Source organism: Lonchura striata, chromosome 2, assembly GCF_046129695.1.
Source record: "Lonchura striata isolate bLonStr1 chromosome 2, bLonStr1.mat, whole genome shotgun sequence".
Lineage (NCBI taxonomy): Eukaryota > Metazoa > Chordata > Aves > Passeriformes > Estrildidae > Lonchura > Lonchura striata.
Window position 1 is genome coordinate 75,892,909 of NC_134604.1, and position 17,825 is coordinate 75,910,733.

At 36.3% G+C, this 17,825-nt stretch overlaps 1 protein-coding gene and 1 long non-coding RNA gene across 2 annotated transcripts in view; both read left to right on the plus strand.

The window, feature by feature from the left end:
* The window catches only part of GPC6 (glypican 6), a 726,722-nt gene that overhangs the window by 339,407 nt on the left and 369,490 nt on the right, over positions 1–17,825 (plus strand). The window lies entirely within an intron of this gene.
* LOC144245926 (uncharacterized) lies at positions 10,969–12,205 on the plus strand. The gene is made up of 2 exons (XR_013339502.1): positions 10,969–11,139; positions 11,423–12,205. It is a non-coding gene; the product is annotated as an uncharacterized LOC144245926 (long non-coding RNA).

Genomic DNA, 17,825 nt, shown 5'->3' on the forward strand with positions numbered 1-17,825 from the left:
ATGGAGACATGTAAGATTTGTGGGCAATAAGGAGAAATCTATAAGCAGAGATTCATAGTGAAGTCCAAGGATAAACAAGGATTTCTAACTGTTTTTCTTTTAAAGGATTGATTTTGAGGGAGAAAAGGATCTCAAAAAAAAAAAAAAAAAAAAAAAAAATTGAGAATGCCCAGGGTTAAAAATTAAAGAGACAGAAGTCAGGCCATAGAGAAAAATGTTAATCCTTAAAGTAAGTAGTAATTCCAAATTTTCTGCTTTCTGAGAAATGAATGAAGTAATTGAATATCTGGCTCACTACAAGGTTTATTGCCCCAGTAAACATATAGAAACAGATTTGGGGGAAAATAGTAAAACTCACTAATAGCTTATTCATGTTTCTGCATGAGACACCAGAAAAGCTGTCTATTCTGTGTCCATTAGTGAATGAAATTATAATTAATTTTCTATTTTAGCTTGGAAGAGATCATCTCTTTCTGTGACAGTTTTAATCATAACAAACCATCACACCACTAAACAAATTTCTGCTGCAAATGATTAGCACTCAGAATTATAACAAAGCAAATCAAAAAAACCCGATTTATTTTTCATAGTTTTAGCTTATCATAGTAGCCTCAGCTTATATCTTCTCTCATAGCAAGGCTGTATTTTTGAACTTGTGAATGCCTCACAATTTTGACAGAATCCTAACAACTATAATGCATAATTAACTTTTCATTATAAATTTCAAAACCTTTCCAAAGGTGTCAAAACTTTTATTGGATGCTTTTTCAGTGTTATAAATAGATGGAAAACAAACCTGAACAATTTTAATGCTTCTGTTATGTCTTTCAAACAACTATATTGTGCATGACTGGTGTAGGGCAGTTACCTTTTCACACATTTCAGTATAAATGCATGCTAGCTGTATTAATGTGCTTTGCTTTATGTGGTTGGTTTGGTTTGGCTTTGTTTTGTTGACTTCATATCATGTGTACCACAACATGCTAGAGAGAGAAATAATGTAAAAAATACTCTGACATAAGACTATTGTCTCTGTTCAACACACTGAAAAAATAATCTTTCAAATAGTGCATTTTAGTAGTATTGTATAATTAATGTGTTATATGTCAGTAATTTATGAAAACTCACATATTTGTGAAAAAAGAACTTATTTTCATCTGGGAGTTGGAAACATCAGAACTGTGTTATTCTGCATCACATTAGCATCTAAACCAGTATTATCATCTTTAAAAACCAATTAAATGTTTTGTGACATTAAGAATTGCCCAGATTTTTCCACTAAGATAAACCAAGACAAATATATGTGCATTAAGAGCATCTGACTCCTAATATAATCTATGTATATTGTTTCATTAATTGAATAAAGTCTTAAGCATTACAGGCTGTGATGGATTTTAAAAGATACACTAAAATAGCAGTATTATATTGCAAATGGTGACATCTGTCCTTCAGACTTCAGTGTGTGTAATCTCGAATGACCGAAAACATTTAATTGAATTCAGCTCAGCAACTCACACATACAATTTCAGTATTGGCTGAAATGCTTGCTGGATCAAACCATTGTTTTTCTTGAATTACACATCCAAATATTTGTCATTTTCTTGCCAATTTGTTTTCCCCAGTTCCTACTAAGATATACCCCAGAAATACTGACCTTATTAGCAGGCCACTTGCCATTTTGTCCATTTCACATTAAATCAAGTGTCACATAAGTTTGAAATACTTACACTTTTTGAAATTGAATTTTTCTATATGATGTGACTCTGTAGAAGCTTATGCAGTGAATGAAATTGTGATGTTCAAAGTTGTGATGGCATACATGAGTGTACTCATAGCAGCAGGCTTGGTGTTTGTTCTTGTGGAGGAATAACAGTAATTCTCTTTCCTGACTTGTTTTTGAGTCACTGCTGTGTCTATCAATAGGGAGCTTGTCTAATTTTTCTCTGAATTGACATGTGGCTTGAGTTTCCATTATATAGCTGATAGAAATTCACCACAGCAATATTGTAATAGAGGCACTATTTCTAGTAATTAGTTCCAATCAAAGGTTCTTCCCTAAACGGCACATACCTGCTTCTTGCAATCTAGCAGTCCAACTGCCAATGTATATAATTCTGTTGGCTTTTTATTTGTTTATCTGGTCCCATCACACTGATACTTGTAAATATTTGCAAATCAATGGATTCCTTGTTTACAGGGTCTTCCACAGGGCTTGAGTGTAAATCTTATGTGATTCTTGGGCAAATTATTGCACATTATGATAAGCATAAAAAATTGACTATTTTTAATATACACTGCAATCATCTTACATTCTATTGGACATATATTAAAAATCTCACTTGGGCACTCTTTGAGAAAGTCAAGGTTGTAAGGTCACAGATTTCATGTTCAACAAACCCCACATTAGTTACGAAAGAGACAGCCTGCAATTGTGCAAGATCTTGTGGTTGGCCATTACAATACAGCATTTGCATCTTGAAACTACATTTTACTAGTGGTATCTTAATGTTAATCTGTACAGAAGCTGAGTTTTCTTCAGCTAATTTTCATGCAGTGAAGTCTGACTTGCACTGCTGAAGAATCCTTAATCAAGTAGGTTTTGCATTCCAAGTCTTGATGTGAAAAAGAACTGGTCAGGTTTGAAAAGGAATTTTAGATTTTCTCTCTCTTCTCTGGACCCAGAATAGGAAGATAAATTATTCCCAATCTCATCAAGAACTGTGACAATTATCACTAAGACAGATATTTGCAGTGACACAGTTATTAGAAAATGTTACAGCATGATTGAGCAATGTACCTTTCAAACCTAATATAGAAATTTGTGAATTAATGCTCAAATCAATGCAGCAAACTCTAATACGTTAACTTATATCTAGTCTTAATATTTGAGATAGAATTGACCCAGGAATTGTTTTGTGCATATTAGAAGGAGCTTCATGACAAAGTTTTGTTTATTTTAGCTGGGAAACCAAATCAATCAAAACAAAAACTCATTATTGGTTTGTGCCATTATAAAAAGGCTTTTGCTGGCAAGGCCTTCTCAGCTCTGTGGTGAAGTTCCTGGTCTCTGGCCAAAACCAGTAGTGAGAGAGAAACTGGATTTCATGTGTAGGATTGTGTTCTCCAACGTGAGAAGAGAATGCCATGATAAACACGTTATTCATTATTCCGGATCCATTTCTCCAGGTTTTCCTGCTAGAACTGTTCCACTTCATGTGCCTAATCAGGTATTTTTTGAGTCAGAATCATCAATGTCCCAAATAATTCTCCTGCCTACTGAATTTATCCTTAATTTTATCCAGTGTAGGTCTTCAAAAAGAGATAGACATAGTCAGATAAGACAGATCCAGATCAAGTAACTTCATCAAATGGAGCATCTCTGAATGGGAAAACAAAACTAGACTTGAGCCAGGCAGAGGCAACAGAAGCATTGGTATTATTCAGATTATATTGATGACTGGAAATGGCACATCCTGCAGTCATCAAAGCAGTGATGGCAGTAGGACTGAAGCAGAGAGGTTAATTTATATGGAGATAGTACTGTATGACACCTGAGATAGCAAAAAAATGAAGTTCAGCTTAATTTGACACTGTTCAAAATCAGTCCATTTAATCAGGATTCCTGTGCAATGCCTGTCCAGCCTTCAGCCATGACTGCTCTAATAAGGAATGCTGCCACATATTATGCCCCCAACTTTATTTCTCCTCCTTCCTTTCTTAACAGACTGAGGCATTTTTGCTGACACCCATTGATCAAGATTTTTGAACTGCTCTCATGCAACAAAATATGAAAGAACTTGAATTTTAGGAGCTAAAGCTCAGGGTAATCCACTAAGTGGGTTGTGCAGACTCTGGATCCTGGCTGAGCTGCTTCCCCAAATAATGACTATAGATTAAATGTCATAATAACAGCTGTCAACAAGCAGTGTGCAAAAGAGGTTTTTTTGGTTTTTTTTTTAAGTCACAATTAGTCAACAACCTCTGCTCGTGTTGCATAGCAGAGATGCGATTGATGTGCCGTCTGTTCCCCTCCCACCCAGCAGCGCGACTGCCCTGGGCACTGCACATTGCAAGATGAGTCATGCAGCTCAGCAAAGCATATTCTTCAGTTGTAGAAATGAATAAAAGTGATACCAGCATGCTGGCTACATGGGATGTACTAAAACTAGAGCTTATTCGGTTCAGCAGGAAGCTGATTTCCTTTGCATTTGGGATTGGTGTTGGCAGGAGGTTGGAAGTGACCGCTCCATGATAGCTTTTGTCTGTAATTGGCCTTTGATATCCTGACATAGTTGATCTCAGTGGGAATAATTAATCTTTCACCCACTTAGGACATTGACTGGGTAGTTGAGCTTAGCAATGTCATCTAGAATTTCTCTGAGTCACAAAAAAATTGGCACAGGGAGAGGTGAAATGAGAAAGGATAGAAGTCTTCTACAGTCATCCATGCAAGACCATGCAGGGAAAGAAAACCGCATTCCTCTGCTTTCCTTACAGAGTAGCTGAAAAGTGTTTTCTAAATAACAGTCTAAAATATTGGGTTGATTAAGATCTAATATATGGAGAAAAAAATTTATTTGTTCTGTTTAGAAGGCAGAGGTCTAATACTGGAAAGAGAAACATAATTTTCCTGGCTTAAAAACTGCTAAGAGAATTGCCTAAAAATAGGTTGCCTTTAAGACAATTTTTAATGAAAAATATACAAAACTTCTTATAACTCCAATAATGTATTTTCTTTACTGTTACATCTTTCTGCATTTAAATGCCATCATTTCAAGTTTTTTAAATTACATATAAATCAAGAAATCCAGTATTCTGGGAATTTCTAATGTGCATGAGAATACACATTTTGACAGTGCAGTAAGCAATATTGATTCAGTCAATTCTCAAGAAGCAAATAAATGCAAGAGGAAAAGTCTCCCAAGTGTTGTTTCTTGTACTCCCAAGTTCCAGTCTTACACAAGGAAAACCATTTGCAGGTATGGGCATTACTGTTTTGGGCTCCTGTTACATTTCCTCAGGTGCTGTAAGAAGCCAGAGGTGACTAAGAAGGGAAAAGATGTGTTTTTAACATTTATTGCTGAATCCCAAGGATGAGGCTACACACCATCACAGAGAGTGGCAGATCCATTCTTCTATCTGAAAATCCTAGCGAGACTGTGGAAATCAGAGCCACTGTCCTTCAGCCTGAGCAGACCAGGACACACTGTATTGATTGCCTTATGTTAAAATTCTTTTTAACTCTTCATAAGCTAGTGGGACTTCCTTACAGATCTAAAAGCAAGAAGAAAAATGGGAGAGATTGAGTAAAGAAACAGTTTAACTACCTTCTACTCATCTAAAATTTGAATGCATCCAGAAGTCCTCCTTGTACATATGGGAATTTGGATGGATATGTAGTCAAAAGTTTTCTAAACCTTCCTTCCTGCCTGAGTAAATAGAATTTTCTATACACAGTTTCAGGAAAAGCATCTTACCAAACAAAATAAAACTAAATAAAACTATTTTTTAAAATTAATTATTATTCATCCTAAGCATGCATGAGAGAATAGATTAGACTTAGTTCTCTTCTTTATATTTTGACTTAGAATTAAATTGACTTAGAATTGGGGGCTGGTCCTGAACTGAACATTTTTGTTTTGAATTGTATTCAATCATTATTAAGATAATTTTTAATTTAAATTTCTTTAATTTTTATTAACAGAAATTTAGAGTTAATTTTTTAAATTAGATCTTACTTGTAACACGAAGTATATTTTTCCCTGATTAAAAATTAATGAAATTCTCAATACAAATAGATTTTTCATTTTTTTATGTGATTTTCCAGCTAAGCACAAAGGTATTTAGTCACAAAATATTTAGTGAATTCTACAGTAGTAGTGCAAGATTTGTTTACTTTTTTGTAACTTTGGTTCTGAATGCATTAATCTTTATATTTCCAGGCAAATGCCAAGTGCTTAAATGCATGTAAAATACTATTACAAGAAATATATATTTTTGCCTTTGGTTTCTCTCATTTAAACATCTTGGTCCTTCTAGCTGTACTATTGCTAACAAATTAACAGACACTGAGATGTTTGGTTTGGGGAGGGTTGTAGGAAGAAGGAAAGGTTTTATTCACAGACCTTACACACACATTTAATTTTTTTAAGTTATTTTAAAGAATTAAAAGATTCCTTTCAGTGAAATGATGAAAGGCTAAACCTTCTGGATTAACTCTTTCAACTCAGCAAGGATGCATAACATACAGGGGTATGGTGGAGTCATGAATCTTGTATGTGAAAGCCTTACAGTCTTCATAAAGTAATAGATAATCATAGCAGGAACAGATAACTAAAAAAAATCAACTACTGCAGTAACAATTAAAGAACATACAGAGCTATACAGAATTCAGTTATTTCAATTTATATAATGTTCTGCTCTACTTCAGTTTTTCTAAATTCTTATTAATAGAATGTCTAAAAAAATATTAGTCTTTTTAAACCCATGCAATTAAAGAAAGGTATTTTGTTGAGAACTCAAGAATCTGGCCAGGTTATCCAGGGTTCAGATGCTGGTCATAAAAATGAAACTTTACTTCTGATATTTTTTTTAAGTCTTAGCAACATCGATTCTTACCTTTTTGTCTAAGCTTCCTTGGAGATCTTGTTAAAGTTTCACAACTTGTTCCTTCCTCCCTGCTGTGGTTTGTTGTTTCTCTGCGCTTTTAACAAATAAGGTCTTCAAACTTTGAGGTTTGGGATTTCTCTAGGGTATGAATTAAGGAATTCGTGTTTCTTTCCAAAATCTTCTCCATGGACTTCCAGCAACTCATTCCTATTGTAGCTTCACATCTTCCATTACTTTAAAAAGCAAGAATTTACTTTTATAGTTGCCCACTATTAAGGTAAAGAAAAAAACATGCTAAAAGATGAAAGTTAGAAACCTGGCCATGTCTAATCTATTAAGTCTCCATCATAAAACTAATCTTTTGCTATTTTCCCCCTGAAGCAATTGACTGTGAACTCATTGGGTTCTATAAACTAAGAAAGGTCAGACCAGCCTCCCCAGTCTTTGGATGAATGAAATCCTAAGAACTCATCTGTACTTAGGATGATGCTGATTAAGTTACTTCAGAAACAAGCAAGATCAAGCTAGAACAGTTTGAATTTACTTTTCACAGCTGTTTATTGCAGCTTCTCAAGGTAATCATTACAGTCCCCGCAGCTGAGGCCCAATAACAGCTTGTGGGGGTCCTCCCCACTCTGTTTCAGGGCAAAGCAGATGTATTTGCTTAAGTCACTGTGGAAGATGGCTCAGGCTAGCCCAAACAGTGACTCATTAGTGCAGCTCAATATGGGGATAATGAGGAGCAACTGTTAGTCCTGAGAGCTAAAGCTCCTACTGCTGCCTTCAAGGAGAGCACGTTGTGGTTCTGGAAGCGACACTGCAACTGAAAAGTAATGGCTGCAAGAACATCCCAGGTTGTACTGGGAAATGTGATTCTTATTCTTAAGAACTTTGGCCCTATAAATAGGAAAAGGAAGACTTCTATGTAGTAAATAGTGTTAGACGTCATAGTGGGTCACATAGTATAATGCTTTTATTCTGGTTAAAAGAGCCCCCTCTCTCAACTTCAAAAAAATGAATTGAATAGAAAAATTTTTAAGTAAAATTAAAATTTCTTAATTGATTTTACTTTGGTTTTATAAGTATTTCTCTCCATATAAATGAAAATTATTGCTGTTTAACAAAAAAAATAAATTGAGCCCATTTCTTTAAAAACAATTTCATATTATTTTGCATATTTTTTGTCCATGGCCAATGGTAATTTTCTAATTAAATTTTGACTGAAATACAGTTAATTTTTTGTTTTGTTTGGGAAATATACAGATTTACATAAATGGAAAAAAATTTACTTTTTCACAGTACTGCATACTGATGTTGAATCTAGACATAGCATTCACTATCAAAGACATCTACATTGCTAAATAAAAGACACCCAGCTTGAGTAGTCAACCCCTGTTGGTCCCTACCGTTTCTTTTTTAGGGTAGTCTTCTGATCTCTTTAGGACCTTTTAAACTTGCTTCCTCTGGTAATCTTAGGTGTTGTGACAACAAGAGTTAAGAACAGCAACTGATTTTTTTTTCTTTCCTCATTAAATGCTGATATTTTAGTATATGTAGCTAACAGAAGCTATGCAGTCAGTTTATTAGACTACTTGTGCATCTGTTTATTCAAGTTCAGCTATGCCCTGTCATACAGTGTCTAATCATCTTTTTTATTGAAGTTTCCTGAAAATAATCTCTTTCTTGTGACATTCATTGCCTCTCTATGAATGAAATTATTACTTACAAAGAACAAGAAGGAGGATGTGAAGCTTTTCCTTAGATCATTTGTGTGGAGCGAGGGATAGATGATAGCTCTTTTGGCTGTCACAAATGAAGAAGTATATGCAATCTTTGCAGTAATATCATTACTTATTACTTATTATGTGAGAGAGACACCACGCCTCTGGCAAATGACAGATTGAGTTGCTGACAGTACCATTTTTCCACTGGCCATCGCTGAAGGGCACATATTTATTTCCTCCTAGGCTATTTTTGTTGCTGCTTCCTATGCAAGGAAACTAGAAAAAGATATCTGATAAATCTCTCCCATGTGATCTCAAAGAACACTACAAGGAGGATTTCTTAATTCCATTTATAATGACTGAATTGCAATTTCTTAATTACTAAATGGCCATTTAGTAATTAAGAAATTGCAATGTGTATGCATATATTCTGCACACAAATATGTACATATATATGAAATGTGCATATGTACATATTTGTGTGCAGATATATATGCAGAGGTGTCAATATGCATGTGTTTCTCTGAAAAGTTACATTGACATCAGGGAAATGAATGTTTGGTAAAAGGTACTGTCCCCTTTATCCTAAGCAATTTTTTTAAAAAATCAACATTAACATGTGGTTAATGCTCATATTCAATTAATGATGTAGTTTAGGGTCTAGGTATCAACTAAAATTCTGGTAATTTATTCTTGTTTCTCTCAGTCTGGGGAGAGGGCCTGCAATACTCTGTGGATCATTTTGTTCCTTTATTTTGTGGCACTGATGAACAGCAGCTCCATGATCCACCTGTGTGGAAGGGTTCATGATAATTGTGATTCATAAATGTTATCCTCCATTGTGCTATTTTAGAGCAATACTCAATCCAGGTAATTACGCTCTGTTGCCTCTGCTGCAAGCAGACACTCTATAAATCCCTCAGCCAAGGTGGGCTTGTCAGGCTGAGAATAATGTGTAGGTCCTCAGAAAGGATTTATATTCAAGGTCCGTTTGATAGGTGTGTTTTCCAGTTTTTCATTTCTCAGAACTGACGACAAGCCAAACTATTTGGCTATTCCCTACTGATGCTGCTCCAGTGATGGGATGATCGAAAATCTGTGATTAATTTAGAGTCACTTGTATGCTACTACTAGGCAATTTTGACAGCCTGACTTTCAGTATCAATTTCGTGTATAATTTACAAAAGAGATGCATACCAGGGACAATGATGCTTTGAAAGTTGTTTGCATTCTTCTTGTAGACACACACCTCCCCACTGTATCAGAAAAATCCCAGTGATATAAACCACATTTGAATCAGATAGTCTTACCCCTGCTCCCCTGTCTTTCACTCATGACAGATTTAAGTTTAAAAGTAAATTAAAACAATCTTTCAAGCAGTGTATTAACAAGTCTATCCCAGGAAGTTAGTGTACTAGGGGTATTATGATTTTTTAAGGCTTTACAATCTCAAAGTCTGAGAGATCAAGGGATGCTTTTCTTTTTTTATACATTCAAAAAATTGACATTTCTTGGTCAGCATAACTAAGGAAGAACATAATGCCATTTAACAAATAAATGCATATTATGGTCATGTTTTAGAAATAGCGATTTTAGCAATCTTTTCTTTCCTAGAAAAACATGTAGTATTTAATTCATTTTTCTGTTTTAAAAAGTGCAGTTTCCTTTGAAATCCATGGCATTACTAAGTGGGAAAAAGAGAGATTAATATTATATGAGAGTGTATTGTTGGAGCACATGAAAATTCATCTGATGGGAATGAAGGATCCTAAAAATTGTATTGGAGAACAGAGGATATAATTTTCTATTTGGAAGTACTAGAAAAACAGTGTAAAATGTTTAGTGAGGCCCGAGGAGAACAGCCTTCATTACATGGAAAAAAATAGTGAGTCAGTTACAGCAATGAAATGTTACTCTCTGGTAATTTTGATAAATGGGGTCGGTTAATCTTCCCTGACATCTTCAAAACTGTGAATTTTTTTAAGCAAATAGAAGAGATTAGTGCTGAAAATGAAACTAATTCACTTCCCTTTCTTATTACTGAAATTGTCAAGATATGTAATGTATTATATGTAAGATATGTTAATCATTTTGCCAAATAATTCTCTTTTGGGAAATTTGCTAAAATATTTTTATTTATTTTTGTTTTAATTTGAATAATAAAATGAATATGGATAATAACAAAAACAAAAGTAATATTATATGAAAAAAATGAATGTTGTTTTAACTGAAAAGAAATAAATGTGCTGCTGCTAATATTAAAAACAGTGAGCTCGTTTTCTATTCCGATTTGTGCATTTTTTGGATTCTAAAACTCCCTGTAGGACATGAAAAGAATATACGAATATTTGGAGTGCTCTGATTGATTGTTTCTTAGATTTTAAATTTTTTTTTGTCATCAGATATTAAGCCAGATATATTAGTACCTATACCCTGCTGTTTTGCTAATACTGTATCAAACTGTATTCTGTGTAGTAAAATATACAGTATCACATGAGCAGCAGGTAAATATGCAGCTGTATATACAAAATGAAATCAGAATGCAATCTGCAATTTTGGATGGCTTGATATGCAATTAAGCCATTGTCGTGGTTTGACACGTAAAGATAATTTTTTCCGGAAGGAAGGGGTCAATTTAGATATTGACCAATTGAAAGTAGACACGCCTCTGAGAACACAGAGGGGTTGAAAGCAGAATTCCCAGGGGAACTCGCTCTCTTTGGTTCCGGTCAGCGTGCAGTGCAGACCTTCCCCTGCCCAGCCACGAGCTGGGTGGGGGAGGGGAAGCCCCCATGGCCTGAGAAAGGTAGGCCGAAAGCCCCAAGGGTGGTGAAAGGACTGGAACTGGGCTGGCCCCTGCAGATGGAAGGGTGGAAGAAATCTGGGATGTCTCCATTTCCCCCCTCCCAGAGTTCCTCTCCCGAGAGGGAGAGAGAAAGCCGCAAGGAAGGAGGAGCGGGGGGAGCTGCAAGGTGCCCAGTCACGTGGGAGTTGCTGGATGTCCAGGCATCGAGCCATCCTGGGAGTTCGGACTTTTAACCCTTCCTTGAGAAATGAAAGCTTTGTGAATTTTCCTTTCCCCTCCTCAGTTTGAAAGAGAAGAAGAGGGACACCTTGGACCCTGGGATGGGATGTTGGAAGGAGGAATTCTGGATGGGAGTGGGACAAGGAGTGGCTTTTGGCTGGACTTTTCCGTGTTAGCCACAACCTGAACCAAATCTTCTCCGTCAAGAGGGACTGTGTTTTGGGAGGATGCCAGTGAGTCAAGAGACCTGCTTCAGCTGAGAAAAAGACAGAAGTGGAGTGAACAGAGGAAAGGTTAGGGGGTTTGTGGTGGCGCCCCCTTGCCCTGGAAAGGAAAGAGAAGAGAAGAAGATCTCTGTTCTTGAGCCCTCGGCCCCAGGGGAAAATGGGGGGGGACTGTGGTCCCAAACAATGAAAACTGAATTGTTGTTTTCTCCCCTCTTGGCAGGGCATCCTTGAAAAGAAAAATCCTAAAGGCAGTGACCATCCATGCATTGGTGGTGAGAGCACTGTGCATGGAAAGGAGAAGGGTCACCATGGCAAACTTTTTCTCCGGGCGGTGCCATGTGTGACATGGAAACACAGGATGTGGAGCTGTGTTTCTTGGGGGGTCTGTGGCACAGGAGAGACTCTGTTCCCTCGATGGACTGAGTATCGATTGTCTGGAGGGTGGAAACCTGATTGGGGTCCAGATTGTGTCTCACTGTGGTTTGTTGGAGTTGGGTGGTGGGGGGAGGAATGTTTTGCAAGGTTTTCATTTGATCTTTGTGTGGTTTTTTTTCCCCCTTCTTTAGTTTTCTCTTTTCTTTAGTAGTAGTAGTTTAATAAAGTTTTTTTCCTGTTATTAAGCTTGGGCCTGCTTTGCTCTATTCTAGATTCCACTTCACAGCATTCAAGGTAGGGATCACATTTTCATGGGGGCACTGGCATTGTGCCAGTGTCAAACCATGACAGCCATTCAAACCCATTGAGAATAGGGATATATTTAATGTGATCTCTAAAGCTGACATTTTCAGCAAGAAAAAGGATATATTTTCAGCAAAGGTGCAATATATACAAAAATATCCATCTCATGGTGGGCTTTCCTTGTGACTGGTTTTGATGAAATTTTCTTTTACCTATTCTTGACCAAACTGAAGGCATCAGCCACTTGGCTGATGTGGACTGCACAGTGAGAAGGATTTTGCTGCCTACTGCAAAAGCAATGTTCAAAATATGTCTCTGCAGGTAAAGGTCCAGAGCAGGAGCTAGCGTGTCAGGTGGTAACAGACTATTGTGATCATGGCTTTCACTGAGGCAAGTTTTTACCTTCTTTCCTAAGTGTTAATTTACCTGCTGCTTTCACAGACATGCAGATCTCTGCATGTCCTGCTCTACTCTGTGCTCATGCACCCTTGGTTCTCGGTGCAGTTTTGGACACCACAATATAAAAAAATATATAAAGTTATTAGAGAGCATCCAAAGGAGGATCTATGAAGATGGTGAACCGTCCAAAGGAAGCCTTATGAGGAATGTCTGAGGTCACTTGGCTTGTTCAGCCTGGAGATGGTACAGATTGAGGGAAAACCATATTGTGTTCTTCAATATCCTCACAAGGGGAAGTGGAGGTACAGGAACTGATCTTTTCCTCCTGGTGACCAGGAGGTAGAGGACCCAAGGCAATATCATGAAGCTGTGTCAGGGAAGATTCAGGTTACATATTAAGCAATGTTTGTGCACAGGATCATCAGGAAGAAGTCCGGGCACCAAGCCTGACAAAATTCAAGCATTGTTTGGACAACTCACATGGTATGATTCTTGAGGATGTCTTGTGCAGGGCTAGGAGTTGGCTTCTGATGATCCTAGTGTTTTTTTTTCCAATTCAGGATATTTTGTCACTCTATGATCTCAAGTGATCAAGGCTGAGTATTTTGTCTGTGTGGCACGAAGAGAGCATGACTCAAATACTGCTCACTTTATTTGAAAATATTGTAACAAAAATTCTTGTATTACAGTGGTAAAGAAGGTCCTACTTTATCCACATGTTGTTGTTCATTATCTATTATATCAACTATGATTCTCTGATCACCATTTGTTATTTGGCATGATCACAAAGAACAGCACTTGTACTTGCACACTAATTGTAAACACTATGGAAACTTTTCAAAGCACTAGGATGTATGTTGTATTTCTTTTAGAAGGACTTTACTCATAGAAATCCTTGCTATCTTCATTGATGCACTGGAGCCAATGATAATTCTAAATAATTCTGGCATCTTTCCAGAATATGGAAGTCAGAAAACCTTTTCCCTAGAACCCCACAAAGTTAATGAGGAGAAAGAGATGCATTTATAGAGATTCAGATCTTATATTTCAGCAGATTGCAAAAACTCCATATTGTACAAGAACTCTACAGCAGTCATTGTTTTTCATTTAAACTCCTGAAAGGTGGGTGCCACTGGTGAATCTGATGCCACTGTATAATAATGAATTTTGAAGACCCATACTTGTATAATTATAGTAACTGAAATAATTTGTAAGACTTAACTGAAGGTACTTTCAGTCAAACTGAACACAAGACTTGTGTTAAAATTCTGAAGCAGGCCTATCTTCATGCCTCACAAATTACACTGAAGAAATATCTATGTATATTCAGTCAATTAACATATGGTACCCTTGAAAGATCACAACTGAGTGGATCACTAACAGAAAGGTCTGTTTAAAAATGCGTATGCCAAACTTTTCAGAACAAGTGACTTAAAATATCAACAGAATTGTACTTTATGTTGGAGGAGGGTTCATAGAATTAATGAATAAATGAGCAATATGGTTGCTGATTTTCAAGACAGAACTGATATTTTTCTGCAGCTGCCTTTCCTTTTTGTCACAGCCTACTTTTGAGTGCTGGGCAGCTGGGTAAGGGATTTCACAGACATAGGAAAAGGCAGCTAAGGGTTATGACAGCATTGACCACAACAGCATGACCATCCCAGGCATGGAATTTCATTACAGTATAAGTTCATATTTAGAACTGTTGCAGAATGTTTTTATTTTAGTTATTCTGACACTTTTTTCATATTCAAGCAAAGGAAAACATGAGGTTTTGCATTTTGTTTCTTTATTTTTTTCTAATTCTAACAAAAAAAAAAGGGTGAAATGTAAATGTCAACATTTAAAGGGAAGATGGGACTGACAGGAAGGTTAAGAGGGCTTTTATCTTCAACATGGGTACAGCAACCAAGGTATTTAACACATTTACCAGGGTATGCAAGTAGAAGTCCATCTGATGGCCCAATAATGAAATGACATGCAATATTCTGTGATTGCCCTCAATTACCCTATGCAAAGCAAGAATTAATTACTAGCATTGAAAGAATTCACCTTTGTCCCTCATTTCAGGCTCTCATTTATAATGAGTGTTTCTCAGATGGTATTAATAGACGTCCAAGCACTTGATAGCTGTGGGTTTTTTTCCTACTTTTTCCTTGTAACGGAGTCAATCCTCTTACATGATAACTATAGTCTAATCAATCAGTGGCAGAAGTAAGCATTAAGGTATATACAAAACATTTTAAAAGTGCTGAACCCACCCATGTACTGCTTGGCACTGTGTTGTCCAGAGTTGTAGTACACAGGATAGTTAATTTGATCCATTTGTTTTGCAACAAGACTGCCACCACCAAGTTCTTTGAATGTGATGTTATAAATCAACTTGAAGGCTGCATAAAAAAATAAATAAGCCAAATAAAACTAACATAGAGATTTATGACATTTTGTCTGTTTCCCCTCATTGAATCAAGAGATGCCTTTCTAAACAAAAAGCACTAAATGATCATTACCCGAGATTCTCTTTGATTCTCAAGTTGCCAATATAGTATTATATTGGCATGTCTGCTTGCATGTGATTTTAAACTACTTTCTGTCTCTACATATTTAGTACAAGTCTAGTCATAAATTCAGACCCAGAACCAGAAATTTAAAGAGAAATCACTAAAAAAACATTTACGAGAATAACATTCCTGCATTTCATATTTATTTTATAATTAGTTTTAATCTTTATTCAGGTCTAATTTAACAGGTAGATGTGGTACTGTAGAAATAAAAGAGAATGTAATGATGTAGAAGAATTAACACTACCATCTTTATTTGGTTCCAGACATTTTCTTCCAAATAAAAAAGGCTTAAGATATGTGTATCTATACAATTATAGATGTTTCTGAGTTAAGCGAAGATTTTTTTGTGTTCTCTGGTGTAACAGTGAAGTGCATGCTAAGACTGAAGACAAGTGCACAAAGGGGAAAGGTAGAAGATGAGAAATCAGTTCCAGAGTCAGTAACAGAAATTTCCAGTCCCCAGTGTCAGCTGGAGAGTGCTAGTAGTAAACTGCTGGTGAAGTGAGAACAGCTTCCGAAATCAGTTGTTCAAATTAACCTGCTTGACTTTACTGTGAAAGGTACTGTAAATACTCATTCACTCAGGAAAGCGTAGGAGGAAATTTCAAAAGCTCTCTTTTCTCTTTCAACAGAAATCCATGGAAAGAGATCTCTCATCCATGTAGACACCCCTAATGTGTTGGCAGTATCTGAAGTAGTCATTCAAGGTTCCTTTACAGAAAAATAATAGATACTTCTAGAGTGCCATTCTCCTTCTTTCTTAGGTACAGATCCAGCACTAACACAAAAAAAAAAAAAAAAAAAAAAGGAGGCCTGGAAAAAAAAATTTGTTTTATGTGTCTACAGTGATCTATTGGTAGATGAGATAAATCTCATCTACATGACTTCAGAGTGCTTTGATCCTATTTGGTGCTAAGTCAAACTAGTTATTTTGAGTTATAACTGGAGATTTAGGAGGCTGATCCTAGCCATTTCTAACAGAGGATTTCAGCTGAAAAGAATTTAAAATAAGCTCTTTGCCTTTGCAAACTGAAGGAGAATGAAATCTATCACACACCAGCTGCATCTCCCATCAAGAAAGTTGTATTTTACTGTAACAGACTGAGTGGGCATCCATATCAATTTGGAATATTAACCCAATGTGAGTGAATGAGTGAATGAATTCAGGACAGCCAACTCACCTAATCCTGTAAGTGTATTTTTAATTACTTTCTAAATAAATGGTCATAACAAAGGTGCTTCAGCAACACAAAAACACAATCAGACACCAGTCACAATGAAGACTCCCTCACTGAAGGCTCACTTCATTCTATGTATAGACTGCATTTTGTCGCTTCTTTAGCATTTTTTAGATTAATATTAGGGAAAGATACCATAAAAGTTTTCTTTCTTTTTCTAAAACCTCTGTATTTATTTCAAATTCTATTACCACACTTTCTTACATTTCAAGTTAAGGATTTTTTTCAGGATTTTTTTTTCTGCTGAAGAGAAATATTTTCTTTTCAGTAAAGTAGAAGTATATAAACTCAAAGGATTATAGAAGTCGGGCCACAACTCTGGAGTTGAGGTTCTATTTTCACTGAAAGAAGGATTAAAATCCTTCTCTTTCACACATTACAAATTGAAGTTGTTTCTAACTAAACTGCAGCCTTCATATAAACGGGGTATAGCTGTGGAAAAAGACAAGCTCAGTAGCTGTGCATGAGGGTTTTGTTGTTGTTGTCTCCCCTTGTTTCCTACCTATATTATTTTTAAGCTAATTGGATACAATATATGTCTGAGACTGTAATTTGTTTTCATGAGTTGCAATATCTGCAGGAGCTGCACTGACCAGCTTCAAAGAAAGACAAAAGCTTTCCTGTTCTGAGGCATTCTTAACAGAAACACTGACCCAGAAAAATAAAAAAATAAACAGAAAGAACCTAAATCCTTAGATTTTGTATCCCTGTGGCTGCATATCACCAACACAGTAAATTGTTATTCTGTACAAGAAAGCCATGGGTCTAAGATCTTTTTCCTGACTTTACTTAATAAAGAAAAGCACTGGGCTTGGTGACAGAAGCAGGCTGGCACACTGGTTGATGTGAGGTTATACAGGAGTAGTGCTTACAGAGGCCTCTGAGAGAGGAGGTGCAGTGGGTATCTGCAGAGGATCATGTAAGAACGAGGAATGAGCCAAAACCACAGTGCTTTCTCCCTGGGCAATTTGTGGTGTTAAAACTTCTCTTTAAAGAAGAGTGGGAGAAGGCAGTGAAAGGGGAGCAGCTGCCTATACTCACAAAAGCACGTGGCTTAGTGTGGTAGGTCAGTGGAAGCATTTCAGCATTTCAGTTGTTCTCACCCTAGGAATACAGAAATGATGAGGTGAGTAGAGACCCTCACTGAAAATCTGATTTTCTGAGTACCTGAATTACTCCTTTTTTTTTTTTTTTTTTTTTTTTAGGACAATATATTCTTGTAAAAGCTGGGGGCTTTGTAGGATTCAGAGGATAAAGAAGTGTTTGTAAATTGTTGGTTATAACATCATTAAGGTTTACAGGATAAAAAACAAATTTGAAACATAGTCCTGAAAAGGCAGTAAATATTTATCTGCCCT